Here is a 12754-nt window from a genome sequence, read left to right on the forward strand (position 1 = left end):
TTCAGCTTTCCTCGGCTCGTGTAAGGTGCTCCCAGTAGTACAGCCACACGGGCCAGAGTCAGGACCTGAGCCAACCTCGGGCTGACTTCAGGGACCATGTTCTCAACTCTGTTGCACCAGAGTTCCTAAACTTCACTCTTCCCAGACCAAGAATGACACACGGGAGCAAATCTCAACAGGAAGACCCCAGGGAATCGTGTTTGACCCAGGTGTATCCACAGATAACCTAGCAGCATCCGATATTTGTCCCTTTCTCTCTTTTTCTGACTCCCACCCACCCAGTTCCCCCAAAATGCAACTCAGAACAAAAAAATTACTTAAGAAATCAGGACGGGGAAAGTGTTTACTCCCTCATTCTTTGCAGTATACACAGTACAAGTTTACAAGACTTCGCAGGCATGTTTGTAGATCCTGAAAGAGTATGCCAGGTCATTTCAAAACACGCTTTCCCTGCCCAGACCTGAAATCAGCAGCAGTTGCTAAGAAAACACATAGCCAACCGTGAAACAACGAGATGACTCAGAGCCGACTCGGCTCGCCCTCTGACTCCCAGGAAGAGCACCTACAAAGAACCCTCGTAACTCCATCATGGCTACTGGTGGTAAACAGCCAGAAGTGTCTGCACACACAAGCCAGAAGGGAAGCCCCTCCATTCTTGAGGAATCATCTTTTATAAAATGAATTATTACCCAACAGAGTTAAAGTTTCCCCACAATGAGAAAACAAGCACTAACACCTCCAAAGTGGCAACTTTGTTTATGTCCTTATATCTTAAGAGGGGAAACTTCTCCTACCACCAAACGGGTGACTATGAAGAATGTTCTGACAATAGAAAGCCAAGAACCCATTTTCACTGCCAACATGGAAGTGCAAGTAATAAACACACATTTCACTCTTAATGAGCAGAATTTATTGTCATGACTCCTTTTCAGCTTCGTCTGTCCTTTCAGAGTCACCAACTCGAACTTTTCCCCCTCTAGGTTTTCCAAGACAGGGTTTCCCTGTGCAGCTCAGGCTGTCCTGGAACTAGTTCTGAACTAGCCTTGATCTCAGAGATCCGCCTGTCTCTGCCTCCCGTGAGTACTGTGATTAAAAGCGTGTGCCACCAACTACCAACTCAGACTTTTCAACTAACCATTTTGCCATGCATTAGTGTGCTCAACACTCCTTTCCCATGTTGCCTACAACACAGTTGTTATGGTTTATCGACCTTTGGGGTCATGGATTTCTGTATCCATTTGTGGAGCCCGGGGGATGCTCATGAACAGCTTCCGGTTTCTGTATCCATTTGTGCGGCCCAGGGGGATACTCACCAACAGCTTCCAATGTACACCCACACACCCACAGATAACTGGATTGGACATTGTTTGAGGTTCTTAAGGTTTGAAAGACAAACCTGAAACTGATCATGTGACCTGTAGCTGGCACTGTTCCTTAGTGAGCAGCATTTTTAAGTGAAAATTAGCTAACTCCTGTGGTATGAGCCCTTAATTAATGACTCATGACGAAGGAGCTAAACATGAATATCTCAGTCCGAGGTGATAAAAATCAGCCTTCCCTCCTGATACCACTTGACTCCTGAGCCTGAGAAAAACAGGCAGAGTCTGTGTAAATCAGTTCTGCCCTCTCTCTGCAAAACTAAATGACTCGGGGGCTGAGCTTTGGCAAACCATGCTATTCTAACCTTGAAGGAAAAACTGTGTGGAGCACACTAAGACTGGTGTGGGTGTTGTTGTTGCCGTTATTGTTGTTGTTTTGTTTTTCCTTTTGGTTCTGAGGCTAGAACCCAGGCCTCCCACGTGGCAAGCACAGATCCCACAGTGAGCTAACGCCTCAGCCCCAATGAGCCCACTGAGCTGTTGAATGAGTAAGGAGCCATCTTCACTGTCATGTAAAAGTCTGTCCCTCCAAACCATCAAAACCATCTTGCACCTACTTTCTCCCAAAAACCTGCCTCTCAAATTCAAAGTGTCCCTGCAAGCACACTTCTATCTTAGTCAGACAGAGGTATTATGCATCATATTATTCTGCAATGTGACCTGGAAATATAATGTACACAAAATCTTCCAGACACTCACAGTAAGAACAAGCCCGCTTATTTGCAATGATGTTATGCAAATCAGCACGTACAGATGTACATGGCCACAGCGGTTTTCTTTTAGTCAACTTCTGTAGAAAGAGCGCTAGAGAAATTAATCTACAGTTCATGCGAACCAGCTTCAAATTTGTCTCAGGCACCTTAATAACTGAATAACATAAAATCCAGTTTCTTGTGGGTGAAATTATAGGACACATAGAATTTATCTCAAATCTCTCCGGCATCTGGAAAATGGTGAGGATGAAGATGGCAAGTTTGGTCATCATTGGTACCACCGTGGTTACAATGGAGTTCAGTCACTGTGGCCTCTGCTTTTGAGTACATTAAAAATCTTTCTAATTATATGCTTCAAAAAAATCAATTTACTACTGTTCTGGGATCAGGCATAATTTTTATCATTTTTGAATTTTCATTTTACCTATAATATAGGTGAAATTGGGGAGGGGGTTGAAAGTTTGGTTGTCATCCTTGTGGTTTATTTACTATGTTCCTGGGCATATGTGGGCATGTGCATGCCATGGTGCACACGTGGAATTCAGGGGACGACTTTCAAGGGTCAGTTCTCAAGTACAGGTGAGCTCCAGGGCTCACCCCCAGTTCATCAGGCTTGCTGCCAAGTGCCCTTGCTCTCTGGGCCTTTAATTATTTACTATTTATTTTTTTTATTTACTTACTTACTTATTGTCGAGATACTGTCTCCTGTGGCCCAGGCTGACCTCAAACTCACTTTACAGCCAAAATGACTTAGAGCTTGTGATCCTCCTGCCTCCGCCTTCCGAGTGCTAATATTACAGATATGGGTCCACACTTGACCTATGCAGTGATAAGGATTGAACCAAAGGCTTTGGGCACTGCAATATTAGACAAGAATGTCACCAACCAAGTCATACCCCTAACCCCTAGTCCTTCCAAGTGTTGGGATTACAAGCATAGGTCTCCATGCCCAGACTACAATTAGGGTTTTCTACATGACACTTCCTCTGTTCCACCTAGTGTTCCCACATATACTGGGGGCAAACGCCACATTTCTAAACCAAAACTCACGGCATTTAAGAGCTGGGGAAATTCTCCCATATTTTCTGCTCCTCTACCTCATGGCTCAGTCTGGAACATGCAAGAGAATCCTTTCTGAACTTATTTACAGACGGACTCCTGGCCCACTGTCCAGTGTTTGATTCGATCTACAGACTGACAACTGGTCTACCAAACCAAACTTTTGTCTTCTGTTACTTTGTTTGGGGGAAAAGCTGAGATGAGGTGTTACATTGTAGCCCTGACAGGCATGGAATACACTATACAGAACAAGTTGGCCTTGAACTCTTGGCATTCTTTGTCTCTGCTTTCTGAGTGCTGGGACAGACATGAACCACCATGACCAACTTTCTAGACTGTACTTGGAGAAATGGCTGCTCCTACTAACTCTAGTTGGCCATGTAGTCACCTTCACTTCACGGACCAGCAATGACTGACCTCACTGCAATGGTGTGCAGGCATCTCTCCTACTACACAGCCAGCTAAAAGCAATAGGACACTGGTTTCATCTCCGCACCAGAACTGGGCGCCAATAGATAACTGAAAAAACGACTAATTGCACGATTTGAAAACTTGACGTAGAGGAGTTACTCACTCACTGATACAAACCACAAACGCTGGTGGGATCCAAAAGGAGGAGGAAGTCCGCTAGAACCAGACAAGGGGACAGAACACTCCAAAGGAGCTGAAGTACCGCATCTCCCCTTGCAGTCCCATCAGATACAAATTCGAAAACAAGAGCTTGAAGTTGACTTTTGTGAAGCGTGTTTCTCTGGTCTGGGGACTAGAAGTGGGTGCTTTTCAACTCACACACCACCAGGGAGAAATACTTTCAAAGGCAACATTCAGAACTTCTCGGAGCCTGGTAAGTGCCAGCAGCAATTGATTCCTTCTCCCCGCTCACCTCCCTCCTCCTGGTGCTGTCAAGGGAAAGAATAGCAGTGTGCCAGGCAGACTTGACTGTGTGTAGCCCAAGTCCAGCGGTTATACTTGTCTGATGCTCTGGACCTTCCTAGTGGCTCTGTTGTTACTACAGTCCATGACATCTCAGTCAGCCCAGCTTAAGGTGATTTACAGTGCTGGGTATGGTAAGATACACTTGGAAATTTGGCGCTTGGGAGGCACAGGGAGGAGAATGGCAAGTTCAAGGCCAACCTAGTTTACATAGTAAGTTTCAAACCAATCAAGACTTCAAAAAGACCCTTTAGCCCAAAAAAGATGGGGAAGGTGGGGCAGTCGTTTGCTTTGCTGTCTAGCTGGCACAAGACTTTAATCTCAGTACTCAGGTGGTGGAGGAAAAGCAATCAGGAGTTCAAGGTCATCCTTGACTATATGGCTAGTTAGAGTTAGCCTATGCTACATGAAACCCTGTCTCTGATTTCTGAGTTTCATTTCTTTCTTTAAAATTTATTTAACTTTATCAACTAGACTATATTTAAGAACCCAACCACCTAAATACAAATTTTTTCTTCATTTTTTTTCACCTAATGAAGTAGTAAAATAAAGACTAAAACCACCCAGAATACCACTGTATAAGTGAATGAATACATGGTTTTCTTATTCACATCTCAACAAAGAGTAATAGCCTACTCGAGAAACACAGAGAATGGGCTTTAGAACAGATGAGAAGTAAAGGCAGAAGGGAGGTGCCAAGGCCAAAGCAGAAGATGCTGGGTGCTGACTCAAGCCCACAGTCCCAGCACTCCGGAGGCAGAAGCAGAAGTGGGCTACAAGTTCAGGGCCAACCTAGTGGAAGTATCAAGACACTGTGAGGAGGGGCTGGTGGGGGGAGAAGAGAGAGGAAAGGGAGAGGGGGAGGAAGAGGGGGGAGAGGGAGAAGGAAGGCACAGCACCCTGTGGTTTTCATAAGCCACAGGAAGCGGTGTAAGGCTACTTTCAGAGAAACTGTGATATGCTGCAATCATTACTCAAAGCATAAGGACGACAGCCAACAACCAGATACGGAGAGAAAATAGAATTTTTAAAAATTTTTGGGCCAGTGAGATGGCTCAGCAGGTAAAGGCGCTTGCCACCAAACCTGACCACATGAGTTCAGTCCTGGGAGCCTTATGGTGGAAGGAGAGAACGGGTTCCCACAACTGGTCCTCTGACCTCCACATATATGCCATGGCACACATGTGTGTCACGTACATATACATTAAAATCTTTTAAGGAAAGAAAATTTAAAAAGGAGGGATGAGGGAATCAATTAAAGAGACGCAAAGAAAAACACTGGAGGGCGGCTTCCCTGAGCCCCAGCTCCTCCACATCTCTGCTAAACGATGCCCTGTGGGGGAGTCCCACCAGCCGCTAGCCATGCCAAGGTTCTCCTGACCTCCAGGCCCTAGATGCTGTTGGCAGACACCCCTGACTCCTAAAGGCCCTCTTCAGACACTGCTTCCAAAAGTCAACAAGTGTAGCAGGGATGGAGTGGGCTTCCCTTCGCACTTCATGCTCAAAGCAAAAAGAAAGTTTATGGGCTTAAGTGAACAACCACAGCTGTAAAATTCTTTTAGGACAAAAAAAAAATACTCTGTAAACAGATTTTTCTAGAGATAATACCAGAAGTACAGTTCACAAAGAATAAATCGATAAGTCAGAATGAAACCCAGCAAGGTAACGGACAGCTAAGACAATGCTGGACACTGCTGTGGTTTCGCTGTGTCTCCTCCAAACCAACAAAGTTTAACATCATCCCACCAGCATTAGCAGGTGGGACCTTTAAGAGGCAACAAAATCAGGAGAGCTCTCAGCCCACAAGAATGGATTACCGATGTCATTCTCAGCCTACAAGAGGGGATTACAGATGTCATGGAGCATCTGTTCCTACTGGCCTTGTCCTTCCCTTGCAGGATGGTGCACCACGAAGATCCTCTAAGGCCCTGGCCTTCTGGGAAAGCTTTATGTACAATAAGCTTTCCGGTATGGTGTGTTCTGTCACAGTGGTGAAAAAGTAGGTACCAGATAAAGGACTTACAGTATGAATATGCAAAGAATCCTGAGAATACCACAAGGGGGAATAGGCAAGAAAAGTATCATGATGCCTATTAAAAAAATGATAACAAAAAAAAGCATTTTCATTATAAAGGGCGAGAGGGATGGTAAAGGCACTTACCACCAAGCTTGACAACCTGAGTTGGATCCCCGAACTCATGAAAAGGTGAAAGAATAGAACCAGTTATATGGAGTTATGCTCTGCACCTCCCCACACACACACGCACATCATATACAATAACAATAATACAACTAATAAACGCTTTTAAAAATCATTAGATATCACATTTGAAAGTACTTTTTTTAATATATGAAGGCTGAGAGGTGGCTAAGAGCACCTGTCTCACAAGCCAGTGCTGACCTGAGTTCAATTCCCAGAGCCCCCAAAAGATTGGAAACTGTGTTCTGCATCTGTAATCCCAACACTCCCCTAGCAAGATGAGAAGAGAGCCAGGAGAATTTCCCAGAAGCCCTCGGATCTGCTAGGCTGGAGTGCTCAACACAGCAGAAACAAGACAAACCTATTGTAGGTAGAGGTTATACTCTTTCTAGACTCTCAACTTAAATTGCTTTTGCTTTCCTGGGGTACAATATTTAAGTCTGATATCGAGAAAGAAGTGGCTTCTGAAAGCTACCCTCTGAGCACGACACATGACACGTGTGTGCCTGCACGCACACTCATCACACACACATATGTACATCCTCACTACAAAAAAATCTTAATGTACAAACACTACTGCTATAACCACACAAGTGACTCTCAGGATAATCACGCTAACTGCAAGAAGTCAAGGCAAAGAAGAAAGAGATAATATTCAATCCCATTATAAAACCTCAGATCCACTGAGTCCCAGTTTTCAGCAATTGTGTGGAAAGGGGGCGTGGAGAGCAAGGGAGGCCAGAGGAGAGATGGTTTCATGCATCCGTATTTGAGTCAAAACCATACAAAGCCAACCATGGTGGTACAAGGCTGTAGGCCTAGATATTCAGGAAACTGAGGCAGCAGGATCACTTGAGCCCAGGACTTTGAGACCAACCTGAGCAACATAGTGAGACCTCTATCCTAGCCCCTCCAAAATGATTAAAATGGGTAAATACTGGGGGGCTGGAGAGAGGGCTCAACAGTTTGGAGGACTTGCTGTTCTGCCCTAGGATCCAAGTTCGGTTCCTGTCCCAACCACCTGTAACCCTGGGTCTAGGCACCCAATGCCCTCTTCTGGCACCAGAATTCATGTGCGTGAGTGTACGTGCGTGTGTACACACACATACATACACACTCCTAATCAAAAATAAAAATCCTTTAAAAAAGAAAAAGGAAACTTAAATACTGGCATTCCAAGAAGGCAAAGGCAACTTAAGGTAAGAATCCAAAAAGACTATAACCTAAAACCTCCAAGTTCATAAAGACTCACAGGCATCAAACAATAGTGATTTCACACTACCTCGGATACAATCGTTTACTTTGTGAAAAGAGAAAAGGGGACATTTGACACAAGTCATTGATATAGTAAAAGCAAAGGTCCTTCTCCTCTCTCCCAGCCCCCGCTGTGTGTGTGTGTGTGTGTGCACACGCGCGTGTGCTGGGACAGCTCACATACTTTAGATGTGGTCTTTAGGTCTTTAGCACTGAGTCACACTCCCAAGCCTGCTTGAAATTTTTGGTTGGGAACCTGGCAGGTGTTTGCTTTGTCATGGATTTGATTTTTTGACTTTTGTAACCAGGTCTCACGTAGACTGGCTGTGTAGCCTTGAACTGTCTATCCTCCGGCCTCCACCACCCAAGTGCTAGGATTACAGATGTGCACTACCACACCCGGCTCTTGGTTTGCTTTGGAACTGACCACCGTGAAGCTTTGGAGAATAAGCTCTTGTATTTCTTATCAACTTTTCTTAACAAATAATCCCCACACCGATGTTCCTCATAACAGTAGCAGCAGGGAACATGGTGCCGCTGTTTGTCCAGCTGGCCTGGCCTATTCCTAGACAGAATCAAGGGCTTCGCTCTTCCCATGGCCCAAGGCAGCCCATGGCCTCTGACACTGTCATTGAGTACTGCAGTGGGACCTCTTCCCCCTGGACCAGCCGTCCTATCAGCACACGGAGGAACCTTTTGACTTTGATACAGAAATGAAACATAGTAGCCTACCTCTGACCTCAGGCTCTATCTACCATCCGTAATCTCCCCCAATTCCTAGGTTTTTGAACCATAAAATAGGACTAATAAAAGTACAGACAAGGAGTCATGTGACTTCTAAGAAGTCCCGGTATGAGCTATACCTGATAACCATTTGCAGCCCCTTCTCCCCCCCACCCCACCCCACCGTTTGAGATAGTTTTATGGTTTTACTCTTGCTCAGACAGGCCTCCTACCTTTTCCTTGAAAGCACTGGGATTATAGGTGTTCACAGCACACAGTGCCCATCATTACTTTCAATGATCCCTTGGTAGTAGAATGCCTAACCACAGTGACCAATAAATTCACAGCATCCATTGCTGCCTCGAAGCCTCTGTACAAAACGGTCCTCTGTAGGTCCCCCTTCAAGCCTGTCTCCTCTTCACACCTCCCATCCCACCCACAGTGCAGTTACTTCTTTCCCCCTTTCAAGTCTCAGGACCACTGTCTCCTTCCAGGAGCCCCTGGGTACTCCGCCTCAGCACTCCATCAACCCCTTCCTTCTACTGAACAGTTAAAGGGAACCTGCTGCACACCAGGCACTCTGGATCCGAACACACAGCAGCAGCGAAGCAGGGTTCCATGATTCACACCTGTAGTCCTAGCACCTGGGAGGTAAGAGGAGGACCATTCAAGATCATCACAACAACCTGGAAAGTTCAAGGTCAGCCTAAGCCAACTGAGATTATTTCAAAGAGGGGAGAGGGAGGGAGAGGGGGAGAGAGAGAGAGAGAGAGAGAGAGAGAGAGAGAGAGAGAGGATACAGCTGTAGATGAGATGTCTTTGAGCTTGGGCAGGAGGTTTTAGTATGAGAAGGCAAATTATAAACAAGGGAGTGATGCATTTACATTAGGCAGTCATAGGTGCTAAGGAGATAAAAGTTATGAAGAAAGGATGGGAGTTGCTAGGGTGACTGTGATTTTAAATCTGAGACAACAGCATGAAACAAAGGGTCAGGGACTACAGGAAGGAAAGCCGTGGAGGGACCACATCTCAGGTAGAGCATCGTAAGTGCAAAGACCCTTAACAGCAAGAGAGCTGGTGTGGCCAAGACACCTGGGTAAGGCAAAGAGAGAGCAGAGGTGAGATCAGGTGGGTAACAGGATGAAGAAGCCAGAAACCAAGAGGTGGCTCTGGGAGCCCCTGGAAGTTCTGTGCCTCTCACGGGAGCTGGGAGGGCATCTAGACGGTGCTGACCCGGAGTAGGAGGTGATCTAAGTTACCTGTGATTAAGCTGGACACGGTGCAGTAACCATTGTCCCAGCTACTCTGATCACAGTTAATTGGAAGACAGAGGCAGGGAAAGGCCAGCTTGGGTCACTTAGCAGCACATCCTGATCCCAAAATAAAACAGAAAAGGGCTGGGGTGTAACTCCGTGGTAGAACACAAAACCCTGGGTTTAATCCCGAGTAAATAAGCAAATAAATACAAAGTGTGTTGCTAGTTTAGTGATGCATTTTATTTTCCATCTGTTTTGCCCACTGGGTAAAGGAAGTCACTACGGCTGTCTTGTCCAAACTGTATTCCCAACACCTAGCACAATGAATGCATCCTATGTGTTCGATAAACGCTTTCAGATAGCAAGATAATCACATAGCATATATGTGGGTCCAAAATAGCACCTGACCAATGAATATTACTAGTATTACTTGAGTCTCCCAGAGTCCAGCATAGTGATTGGCACATCGCAAGAGATTATTTGCATAAATGGACGTTTGTGAAATGACTGAAAAATCTCTATGTAAAGCATATGATGAGTCTCGGGTGATAAATGGGAAAAGGGCTTTACATCCCTGGCATAGTGACTTAAATGGGACCAATTCCACTTTGAATCTTCCATTAAAAGCAGACCTGGTGCTGCTGAGGGCACAGCCCAGCTCAACCCTCTGTGACTCAGTCCTTTAAACACACGGCAGTATCCAGTAACACCATTAGCCCAAGTCCATTGAAACGCTAATAAAATTTCTAAGTGAGTAAATTTGAACTTTTTTTTTGAGCGAGAGATTCTTAATATATCAGTCGAGCGGATCCAAAATGGTTTAACTTTGGATTTTTTTTTAAATTCAAATAGAAGCATATTAAATCATGTGTGATGGCTCACACTAGTAATTCCAGCACCTGGGAAATGAAGGGAGGGTGGGGTGGATACAGAGTTCAAAGCCAGTCTAATTACACAACACATTCAAGGCTATCCTTGACTACCAGAGACCCTGTATCCAAACAAAACAAATAGAAGCTTTTAAAATCAAATAGGTAAACAAGGACCAAAACCCTTCCAAGTTTTACTCATTTTGACACTGCCAGCTTCACCATTAAACTTTATGAATATTGTACCTGTTCCCACCGCCCCGGGTGTGAGGGGAGCTGCGAGGGAGGAGACTGCAGACAGGTAGGACGGAGGCCACACAGTAGTCACCGCAGGAAAAGCCTTTGGAATTCTTGAGAATTTTCCAGAAAGAAAACTGGGGGTGCAGTCATGCATTGAAGCGTGTAAACACATCAAAAATCCCAGGCCATAAAAACCGAATGCTCCCTCTCCCATGGTGACGTTTACTGGTACCAAAGCTGCCAGGAGGCCAGGTATGTTTAACTGTGTCCCCACCCGAACAAGCGATGGAACTATTCGAGCACAGCCACAGAGTTTACCTGCAGCAAGGGCTTTGGAGACATGGAAACTTTTAGAAAAGCAAGTGAAGCTGCTTCCAATAAAACTTTGAAGCATTTTTTTAAGCACCGAAAAGCGGTAAGCGGCCACAGAGACCCTCCCGCTGCTTGTGCACAACCGCGCCTGCTGCCACTTGGTTCAGACGCTCTCTTCCACTAGGGGAGGAGAAAACAACTTTCGGAAATAAGGCGCGTCCACAAAGGCAAGTGTTACACTGGACTTCTCCACCTCCACCTAATGAAGCGGTTCCTGTGGCCAGCAGCCTTGAACACAAATCCACTGCCCCTGCCCCGCCCCGGGTGCCTTTTCAGACTTCAAGGGAGAAACCTAAAGAGGACCAGGTGCTACGGTCGGACCCTAAAGGCAATAACAGAGACAACAAAGACCGCAAGCGATCAAAATGCAATTATAATCCCCGCGGTCCCAGCGCCCCCTCTCCGCCCCAAGGAGGCTCAGAGCCGCCTCGCCCGCCCCTTCCCCTCCAGTGCGTCCGTTTCAAAGGCGGAGCGCCCGGTCCTCAGGTTCTTCGGTCCCCGAGACTAGTCTCCCGCTGTCCGTGGTTTTGCAATCTCTGCGCCGCAGCTCCAGCGTTCTATCTCACACCCCGTTCAAAATCTTTCCCGCCCAGGCGTGACGCGAGGAATGCAAACAATCGGACGAGCGCGCCCGCTTGGGCCGGGCTGGGGGAACGGTGGGGAGCCCCGGGGCCGAGTCGGGTGCACCCGAGGGCCGGGCCCGGAGGTGACACAAAGAAGCCGGGGACACCAACGCCAACCGCCGACGCTCGCCGCGATCCCCGGGGTGCCCCGCCCGCCGCTAAGTTTGTAGCGCCCCGAGAGCCCCGCTGTCCCCGCCCGGGCGAAGTTTCCCGCGGCCCGGCTGGGAGTCCCGCATCCGGAGGCTCTTGTGGGCCCCCGGGCTCCCCGCCCGGATCGGAGAACCCTCTGGGCTCGCGCCCGCCCATTCCCCGCCCTCCCGCTCCCAAAGGGCGCTTTGGGGTGCGGGGGGAGCCCCCGGCCGCGCTCACCGATATCTGCCCAGCCGGGAGGCGAGGACTCGGGTTGGGCCCACCCTAATCTACGCCCCGCTCGCCTCGCTGCCTCGATGGCGCCCCTCGATCGGTCCCCCGCTCGCTCTTCCGTGCGGCCGAAGGCTTGCAGCGCGGCCGAGCGCGCTCCGCTGTGAACTGGAGGCTGCAGACCACGCCCCGCGCCTCCCGGCCTGCCCAGTCCCGCGCTCGCCGCCGCCCGAGCAGAGCGCTGGGGGCGGAGCCGCCTCCCCGCGGTCACCGCAACTTTCCCTCCGCCTTAGCGACCCTTGCAGGTGGCTGAAGCGACCCACTAACTCCGAAGGCAGGTTCACGATCCTCTCCCTCGGTACCTACCCGCAGCTGGAGACAAAGGGGAAGCAGACTCTCACAGAACACTCACTTTTCAAACGGGTTTCCCTTCTTCGCGGCGGGATGGATGCCTGGATCTGCAAATCAGCGACCGGACCGCGATCGGGTCTTTGAACCCAGGTGGAGCCTTGGCGGAAAGTGGACTTTTCGTCTGCTTCTTAGAGTATCGGGGAGTCCAGACCTCGACATCCCCTGAGGGAGATGAGATAAGGAGGGGCTTGTTTAACAATGCAGATTAGTGACCCCCTCAGCCTGGAGGCGGGGATGAGGAGAGCCGCCGCAATAAATGACGGTCAGGAGAAAGTGGATTCTTGGGAATCCGTCCTGCAGGTGTCAGTTGGAGCTTCCTGCAAATTGCTCAATCCTGAGGACTCAGAATGACATCACCTGAC

At 47.8% G+C, this 12754-nt stretch overlaps 1 protein-coding gene across 3 annotated transcripts in view; it reads right to left on the reverse strand.

Moving 5' to 3' along the window:
• Syne2 (spectrin repeat containing nuclear envelope protein 2) overlaps nucleotides 1–12126 on the reverse strand; it is a 296837-nt gene extending 284711 nt beyond the window's left edge. For all 3 annotated transcript variants that reach the window (XM_087911749.1, XM_087911748.1, XM_087911747.1), the window contains exon 1: nucleotides 11991–12126. The gene's annotated coding sequence lies outside the window, so the exon portion shown is untranslated. The remainder of the gene's footprint in view (nucleotides 1–11990) is intronic.
• Between the last annotated feature and the right edge of the window lie 628 nt (nucleotides 12127–12754).

This window comes from Myodes glareolus, chromosome 11 (assembly GCF_982192425.1).
Source record: "Myodes glareolus chromosome 11, mMyoGla1.1, whole genome shotgun sequence".
Classification (NCBI taxonomy): Eukaryota; Metazoa; Chordata; class Mammalia; order Rodentia; family Cricetidae; genus Myodes; species Myodes glareolus.